Source organism: Oryctolagus cuniculus, chromosome 7, assembly GCF_964237555.1.
Source record: "Oryctolagus cuniculus chromosome 7, mOryCun1.1, whole genome shotgun sequence".
NCBI classification, from domain to species: domain Eukaryota; kingdom Metazoa; phylum Chordata; class Mammalia; order Lagomorpha; family Leporidae; genus Oryctolagus; species Oryctolagus cuniculus.
Window position 1 is genome coordinate 147025222 of NC_091438.1, and position 8077 is coordinate 147033298.

At 49.9% G+C, this 8077-nt stretch overlaps 1 long non-coding RNA gene across 3 annotated transcripts in view; it reads right to left on the bottom strand.

The window, feature by feature from the left end:
- LOC103350293 (uncharacterized) overlaps window positions 1–7734 on the bottom strand; it is a 39920-nt gene extending 32186 nt beyond the window's left edge. For all 3 annotated transcript variants that reach the window (XR_011390841.1, XR_007923683.2, XR_011390838.1), the window contains exon 1: window positions 7438–7734. This is a non-coding gene — a long non-coding RNA (uncharacterized lncRNA). The remainder of the gene's footprint in view (window positions 1–7437) is intronic.
- Between the last annotated feature and the right edge of the window lie 343 nt (window positions 7735–8077).

Below are 8077 nucleotides of genomic sequence, written 5' to 3' on the forward strand. Positions count from 1 at the left end.
AGTTTGTCCCCACTACAGAAAGAAATAACAGAATTATTTATATATAATACAAGTCTCCTGTGTTCAAAGATGGTTATAGGAGGCAGAGTGGACAGTGAGAGAGAGAGAGACAGAGAGAAAGGTCTTCCTTTACCGTTGGTTGACCCTCCAATGACCACTGTGACCGGCGCACCGCGCTGATCCGAAGCCAGGAGCCAGGTGCTTCTCCTGGTCTCCCATGCGGATACAGGGCCCAAGCACTTGGGCCATCCTCCACTGCACTCCCAGGCCACAGCAGAGAGCTGGACTGGAAGAGGGGCAACTGGGACAGAATCTGGTGCCCCGACCGGGACTAGAACCCCGGGGTGCCAGCGCCGCAGGCGGAGGATTAGCCTATTGAGCCACAGCGCCGGCCTGGCCTATTGATTTAAGACAATGTATTGAGACACCTGCATTCCATATCGAAGTGACTGGGTTTGGGGACCATGCTGTGGCAGCAGCCTATATGGGCGCTGGTTCAAGTCCCGGCTGTTCCACTTCAGATCCAGCTCCCTGTTAATGGCCTGTGAAAGCAGTGGAAGATGGTCCAAGTGTGTGGGAGACCAGGAACAAGCTCCTGGCTCCTGGCTTTGGATCAGCCCAGCCCTGGCCATTTCGGCCACATGGGGAATGAACCAGCGGATGGAATATCTCTCTATGTCTCCCTCTCTGTGTAACTCTGACTCTCAAATAAATAAATACATCTTTTTTTTTTTTTTTAAGTGATTGGATTTGAGTTCCAGCTCCATTCTAATTCCAGCTTTCTGCTAACACAACAACAAGTGATGGCTCAAGTATGTGGGTCCCTGACACTCGTGGGAGAGCCCCAGACAGAGTTCCTGGCATCAATATGGCCCAGCTCCAGCCGCTGAGGGCATTTGGGGAGTGAACCAGCAGATGGAAAATTTCTCTGTGTGTGTGTGTGTGTGTGTGTGTGTCTCACTCACCCTTTTTGTCACTCTGCCTTTCAAAAAAAGAAAAAAAAGAATGAATCCTTAAAAAATTAAATAGGGACTGGCATGTGGTATTGTAGGTAAAGCTGCCGCCTGCAATGCTAGCATCCCACATGGGAGCCAGTTCATGTCCCAGCTGCTCCACTTCCAATCCAGCTCCCTGCTAACGGCCTGGGAAAAGCAGCAGAAGATGACGCAATGCTTGGGCCCCTAGAAACCTCATGGGGAACCTGGAAGATGCTCTTGGCTCCTGTCTTCAGTCTGGTCTCTGTGCTGGCCATTGTGGCCATCTGGATAATGAACCAGCGGGTGGAAGAGGTCTCTCTCTGTCTCTCCTCTCTCTCTGTAACTCTTTCAATTAAATAAATAAATATTTAAAAATAAAATAAAATGAATCTAAAAAATAAAATAAAATAATTTGTTCTCAAAACCTGACTGCACAGGACCAACCTCACTGAGTATTCATGAAGAGTCAATGAGACTGTTAGGTAGGAAGTCAGATATGAGCTTATGTGTGTGTGACATAAAGGCCTAAAGAGAAGACGTCTATGTCCAGCACATGCATCTGCATCTCAAAGTCATCCGGATAATGTTTCAGGGGCAGCCTGGTATCCGCATCCTGCCCTGCCCCCTTCTACCCAATAACCTGCCAGGTGAGGGGTCCCACCCCTTCTGCCTGACAAATCTTCTACAATCTCCAAGGTGCAGCCCAGTATCTGCATTTCAAACACCCTGCTCCCGATCTCCATTCTCTAGGGGGTCTTGCTCACCCTTCCTCTAAACTCAGGACAGGCACCTTCCTCCTGTCTGATAACTTCAGGGAGAAAACTCAGATGGAAGTTTTTCTATTTACATCCAAAAAGCCCTTTGTTCCAAGAGGAGCACAGGTGGGGAAGCAAGACCCACCTCCTTAAAAACCCCTGGCCTCAACCAGATGGTGCGCTCAGCCCTCTGCCTCTCTGCTGAGCCGCCCGCCTGGCCTGGTCAGGTGTAATCTCTACTCAACCATGTAACCTCACCCCCCACCCCCCAGTCTGAGCGACTGCACTCTCTCTCAGGTCCTGTCTGGAGAAGTGCCCATCCGTTTTTTGTTTTTTGCTTGTTTGTTTGTTTGACAGGCAGAGTGGACAGTGAGAGAGAGAGACAGAGAGAAAGGTCTTCCTTTACCATTGGTTCACCCCTCAAATGGCTGCTGCGGCCAGCGCACTGCGTTGATCTGAAGCCAGGAGCCAGGTGCTTCTGCTGGTCTCCCATGCGGGTGCAGGGCCCAAGCACTTGGGTCATCCTCCACTGCACTCCCAGGCCACAGCAGAGAGCTGGACTGGAAGAGGGGCAACTGGGACAGAATCCGGCGCCCCAACCGGGACTAGAACCCGATGTGCCGGCGCCACAAGCCTATTGAGCCATGGTGCTGGCCAACCCATCTGTTCTTGCAGATGTCCCTACCCTAATAAACTTTGCTACTTTTTACTTTCCACTACTCTGTCTCACGCCTGAATTCTTTCTTGGGCGAAGACAAGAACCCTGCCATTCTCCGGTAACAAGATGTGTCCAATGAAGGGTGGCACGCTGACATAAGGATCAGCCTGGGCTGAAGGCCAGAGACAAGAGGCAGATACAAGAAAAGCTCTCCGGGGCAGGCGTTGGGGCAGAGGTGAAGCTGCTGCCTGGGATGCCCACATCCCGTAACAGAGCATCCAGGTTCAAGTCTCAGCTCTGCTCCACGTTCCAGCTTCTGACAATGCAGACCGGGGAGGCGGCAGGTGATGATCAAGTGCTTGGGTCCCTGCCACCTATGTGAGAGACCCGGATTGAATTCTGGGTTCCTGGCTTCAACCTGGCCCAGCCCTGGCTATTGCAGGTATTTAGAGAGTGAACTAACAGATGGAAGAGCTCTCTCTGTCTCCCTCTCTCTTCCTTCCAAATGTACAAAAATAAGCGCATGCAGCCCAAATCACAATAGCTAAGATATAGAATCAACCCAAATGTCCATCAACTGAAGACTGGATAAAGAAATTATGGGGGGCCGGCACTGTGGCACAGTGGGTTAAACCTCCACCTGCGGTGCCAGCATCTCTTATGGGAGCCAGTTCTGGTCCTGGCTATTCCTCTTCCAGTTTAGCTCTCTGCTGTGGTCTGGGAAAGCAGTGGAGGATGGCCCAGGTTCTTGGGCTCCTGCACCCACATGGGAGACCAGGAGGAGGCACCTGGCTCCTGGCTTCAGATTGGCACAGCTCCAGCCATTGGGGAGTGAACCAACAGACTGAGGACCTTTCTCTGTCTCTCCCTTTCATTGTCTATAACTCTATCTCTCAAATAAATAAATAAAATCTTAAAAAAAAGAAATTATGGGATACATACACCATGGAATACCATACAGTGGTGGAAAAAAATGAAATCCTGTTGTTTGCAACAAATTGGATGCAACTGGAAAACATTAGACTTAGTGAAATAAGCCAGTCCCAAAAGAACAAATACCAGCTGGTGCCGTGGCTCAATAGGCTAATCCTCCGCCTGTGGTGCTGGCACACCGGGGCTCCAGTCAGAGCACCGGATTCTGTCCCGGTTGCCCCTCTTCCAGGCCAGCTCTCTGCTGTGGCCCAGGAGTGCAGTGGAGGATGGCCCAACTGCTTGGGCCCTGCACCCCATGGGAGACCAGGAGGAAGCACCTGGCTCCTGGCTTCAGATCAGCGAGGTGTGCCAGCCACGGTGTGCCAGCCATAGCGCGCCGGCCACAGCAGCCATTGGAGGGTGAACCAACGGTAAAAGAAGACCTTCCTCTCTGTCTCTCTCTCTCTCACTGTCCACTCTGCCTGTCAAAAAAAAAAAAAAAAAAAAAAAAAAGAACAAAGACCATTTATTCTCCCTGATCAGTGCTAACTAATAGAGCACCTAAAACGTAATCTATAGAAGTAAAATTGACACTTTGAGATGCAATGACTTTGAACAACTGTTATCTCTACAGGAACAGTTTTTAATACTATTTGTTTAACTCTTTACTTAGTATAGAGTTAATCCTATCTGTATAAAGTTAATTGAAGGGGGGGCCGGTGCCGTGGCTCACTTAGTTAATCCTCCGCCTGCGGCGCCGACATCCCATATGGGCGCCGGATTCTGTCCCAGTTGCTCCTCTTCCAGTCCAGCTCTCTGCTGTGGCCCGGGAGGGCAGTGGAGGATGGCCCAAGTGCTTGGGCCCCTGCACCCGCATGAGTGACCAGGAGGAGGCAAGTGGGTTCTGGCTTCGGATCCACGCAGTGCCGTCCATTGCGGCCATTTGAGGAGTGAACCAACGGAAGGAAGACCTTTCTCTCTGTCTCTCTATCTCTCTCACTGTCTATAACTCTACCTGTCAAATAAATATAAATTATAAAATAAAAAAATAAAGTTAATTGAAAATAGATCACAGTAAAAAATAAGAGTAGGGATAGGAGAGGGAGGAGGAAGAAGGGTGGGAGTGCAGGTGGGAGAGGGGTGGGTAGGGTGGGAAGAATCACTATCTTCCTAAAGTTGTGCTTAGGAAATGCATGAAGTTTGTCTACCTTAAATAAAAGGCTTCTGGGAAAAATAAATAAATAATTTTTTTAAAAAACACATGCAATCTGATAGTTTCTTATAAAATTTAACATATACTTACCATATCATCCAACCATTCTATTGCTGTTATTACCCAAAACATGAAAATATATGTTCACATAGAGATTTATACATAAATGTGTATAGCAATAATACAAACATGGGGATCCTTACAATTTAAATATTTTCTTTGTTTAATTTTATTTATTTGAAAAGCAGAGAGAGAGAGAGAGAGAGAGAGAGAGAGAGAGATCTTCCATCTGTGGATTTACTCCCCAAATGGCTGCAACTACCAGAGCCAGGAGCCTCTTCTGGGTCTCTGCACGTGGGGTGCAGGGGCCTAAGCACTCAGACCATCTTCCACTGCTTTCCCAGGTGCACCAACAGGGAGCTGGATCAGAAGTAGAGCAGCGAGGACTCAAACTAGCATCATATGGGATGCCGGTGCTGTGGGCAGGAGCTTTAACCCACTGTGCCATAGGGTAGGCCACAGATTTTTTTCTTTCTAATTTTTATTGACACAAAGAGAACAGATTTCATGTATTTCATAGTGACTTTGTTTACTATTCTAGAACTGGGCAATATTTATGTAGTGAAGAATAAATATTCCAGTGGGTCAGGTAGAGGAGCTTGGTTTCATAGAAAGGAGCTGAAGAAAGCAGAAACAAGGAGCAGAAGAAGCTCCTGGCTCCTGGCTCCTGGCTCCTGGCTCCTGGCTCCTGGCTCCGGATCAGCTCAGCTGTAGCCTTTGCGGCCATTTTGGGAGAGAACCAGTGGATGGATGACCTCTCTATCTCTCTCTCTCTCTCTCTCTGCCTCTCTCTGTAACTTTACCTCTCAAATAAAGTCTTAAAAAAAAAGAAAAGAAAAAGAAGAAAGAAAGAAAGCAGAAAGAAAGAACAAAAGAAGTAGATTAGTCACTTCCAAGTCACCTTCTTCATAAAGTGGGGACAGGGAGACAGAGCAACAGAAAGGTAGCTGATTGGTTAATATCAGGTTGCCCTTTGTGTAAAGATTAAAGTAGAAGGAACCTCATCCTCGTGCCCATTGACAGGGGCCTGCCTGGAAGATGTGGCTGTTATCTCTGGAATCTGATTGCCCGGGAGGTTTCAGTGTGGTGATGTGATCTTCAGCAGGAGTGACTACTTTTTTTAAAATATTTATTTATTTGAGAGGCATAATGACAGAGAGAAAAGGAAGCAGGGACACAGACACAGACTCAGCTCTTCTATCCACTGGCTCAGTTCCCAACAGCCAGAGTCAGGCCAGACTGAAGCCAGGAACCCCATCGGGATCTCCCACGTGGGTGGCAGGCCTCCAAGCTCTGGGGCCATCTTCTGCTGACTTCCCAGGTGCATCAGCAGGAAGCTGGATCTGAAGCGGAGCCTGCAGCATTGCAAGCTCTGCTTAACCGAGACCACATCACAGTGCTGGCCCTGTTAGGTAGGAAGTCAGAAATCGAGCCCATGTGTGTGTGAGAAGGGCCTGAAGACCAGCACCTGCTGCAGAAGCTCCAGGAGCCCAGCATCTTGCACCTCAACGTCCTGCTCAGACCCTGATAACCTCCCAGGTGGTCCCAGCCCTTCCCAGCTCCCAGGAGAATTTTCTCTCCTCAGGACCAAATGGGTTACCTGACCTGATAACATGTGCAATAAAACCTTCACAGACACCCTAAGGGAAGCCCCTCTGCTCTGCCCAGAGCCAGCAAATCTGGGGAGGAATTTGCTAATTTTCACCCCACAAACCCTTCTGCCAGGACTCTCCCTCCTTTGTCTTGGAGAAGAGGGGTAGGTGGGTAAAAACCTAGGAAGTCCAAACAGACTGCGTGCTCAGCACTCTGCCTCTCTGCTGAGCTGCCCCCTGCCCAGGTGTACTCTCTCCATTCAACCATGTAACCTCGCTCTCCCCCAGTCCTAGCGACTGGGCGCTCCCCCTCTCTCTGTCCCTTCCATTCCGATGGATGCCCTATTGCTAATAAAGCCTCATCACTCTACTCTCTGTCTCACACCAGGGCTTCCACAGCCTCCCGACAGCCCCATGGCTTCTGTATTTTTATTTAGCATTTGTAATCGTCAGACACTGGAAACAACTGGAACACCCATCAACATGGAAACGGATCACCCTGCTACAGGGAAACCAGCAACAACCTTGGTTCTGGTCACGTGGAAGAATTTCCACACGGACAAGGCAGTGAGCAAAGCAAGATTTATTGACGTCAGAAACCTCCTGCCTCAGCGGTCAGAAGGGAGCTCCAAGAGAGGAAGACCCCGGAAACTGGTGGAAGTGGAGTCTTTTAAGCACTATTTGGGGACCAATCAATCAAGGGCGGGGACAAAACCCTGTCTAGGCTGCTCCTGATCAAATAAAAAAACCCTCAGAAGGGTGGGATGGATAACTTCTCTATTCTCACGACAAAACTAGAAACTCAGAAGGCTGGGGTCAGCACTTCGACCTTGCTAAAGGCAGCTTTTGTGGAGAAGCACGCATCTTGCACATTTTTAAAGGGCCCCCCCCCCTTTTCTCATTCCAGCAGGGACCTGACCTAACTGCCTGTTAGCCCATGTAACTACCACACCCCCAGACAACGGGTCCAAAGAGCACATAGACAGCAGCCACACAGATGAATCTCAAAGGCACGAGGTTGAACAAAAGATGCCCACCACAGGTGCGCATGTACTGGGGATTCCTAGGACATGGGAGCTTCTAGAAAAGGCACAGCTGTTCTGTGGGGACAGATGCAGACCACAGGGTGCCTGGGGCTAGGAGCCGGGCAGGACGCTCGCACTTGGAGGGTTACAGAGAAGTTACCTATCCCTAATAGCAGTGACCATCACTCGTGTAGAAATTCATCAAACTGTACACTGAAAACGGGAACCTTCTTTAGCAGGCATACCTCAATGAACTTGAACTTCTAGAAAATGTTCCGCTTTAGCAGGCTCTCAAAGGCAAGCTCTGACTGCAACAACGGGAATGTGACGATTGAAGGCAGCTCTCCCAGGATCCACACTAAGCCATTCCAATCCAAAAGCTGGGAGCAGGCGGGGGAGGTTGGGGCTCACTCCCCAGAAGCCCCCGCCCCCACTCAGTTTGTGGGGATTCAAAGCCTGCGAGAGCCAGACGGATTCCTAAGTCAGCTCACCTTGCCAAGTTCCCCTCCTGCAGCCAGCGCTGACTGAAACTATTTCTGGCCCAGGAGCAACATCCTTGAGAAGTTATCTGGAAGGAGTGGGGGAGGTTGCCACGGCAACCTGTCCCGGGCCCAGCCCTGGCAGGGCTCCAAGGCACACAAATAAGCCACTGGAATGCAGGGCTCTGGGCGAGGTGGCCACAGACTTGCCAAGTTTCCAGGAGAACCAACAACGTGAGGCCTCAGACAGGCCCTGGAAGGCCTCAGGAGGGAACCTGGGACCTTAGGATAGGCCCGGGGGAATATCAACCACGCACAGATGACACATGCGTGGGAGTGTGCAGCAGCTCACGCACACGTCCTCCTCCGGGGACAGCAGCACTGCTTCTTGAAAGAGAGTCTGCTG